The sequence below is a fragment of the Rhinolophus hipposideros genome (genome assembly GCF_964194185.1).
Source record: "Rhinolophus hipposideros genome assembly, chromosome: 6".
Classification (NCBI taxonomy): domain Eukaryota; kingdom Metazoa; phylum Chordata; class Mammalia; order Chiroptera; family Rhinolophidae; genus Rhinolophus; species Rhinolophus hipposideros.
Genome location: NC_138052.1, coordinates 67,590,311 through 67,590,536, shown reverse-complemented (window position 1 = coordinate 67,590,536; position 226 = coordinate 67,590,311).

Sequence of the window (226 nt, the reverse complement as noted above, 5' to 3'; positions counted from 1 at the left end):
GATCAAATTGATTTACACACACATTCAGAAAAGGAAATGGGTTGGGAGTGAAAATCTTAACGGAGGGTTGAAGGAAATGATCTAAATTAAGGAAAGTCTGTTTAAGGCACATTTTGTTTTTTCACCTTCCCAGTAGGAAGAGGCGAGAGCCGGGCGCGAGGAGGCTCCGCCCCAAGGGTACCGCCCACTCCACCCGGAAGGAGGCCGGGCGGGCGCTCCTGCGGAA